This window comes from Penaeus monodon, chromosome 15 (genome assembly GCF_015228065.2).
Source record: "Penaeus monodon isolate SGIC_2016 chromosome 15, NSTDA_Pmon_1, whole genome shotgun sequence".
NCBI classification, from domain to species: domain Eukaryota; kingdom Metazoa; phylum Arthropoda; class Malacostraca; order Decapoda; family Penaeidae; genus Penaeus; species Penaeus monodon.
This window is the reverse complement of record NC_051400.1, coordinates 47,806,265-47,806,710: the sequence shown is the minus strand read 5'-3', so window position 1 is coordinate 47,806,710 and position 446 is coordinate 47,806,265. Positions and strand designations below refer to the sequence as shown.

The window sequence follows — 446 nt, the reverse complement described above, 5'->3', positions numbered from 1 at the left end:
CGCGCGCGCGTGTGAAGTGTGTGAATACTTACGCGTATGAGTGTGCTTACCTGTGTACACCCTATACATGTGCACACAGACACTTACTTTAACCCCATAATCGCATTTCAGATAAACCCGTCATCAAAAGCAAAAAGATCCTTTCCCTTATCGCCAAAAACAACTTATTTTAACATATTTTATTGTCAATCAGATCCAAGTGCTTTTGTCTCGAGCATTCTCTCAACTTCGTATCTCTTTCACAATACAGTGTGAGGCCCTTCATAATATAGTTATATCTCCTCCTTTTTAAGACTCGTGTGGGGGTCAAGTGTCTCAGGTTTGACCATCGAAACAGCGTCGAAATGCACAACAAAGATAAAGGGAAAAAACGTTGAAGGAACACAGATATGGCAACAGATGTTCTGGTTTTGATGTGTTGTTAAATATGAATTTGTCTACGCGGA

The 446-nt window shown here is 40.4% G+C and overlaps 1 protein-coding gene across 1 annotated transcript in view; it reads right to left on the bottom strand.

The window, feature by feature from the left end:
• Nucleotides 1-446, bottom strand: part of LOC119582386 (organic cation transporter protein-like) — an 18,710-nt gene that overhangs the window by 5,408 nt on the left and 12,856 nt on the right. The window lies entirely within an intron of this gene.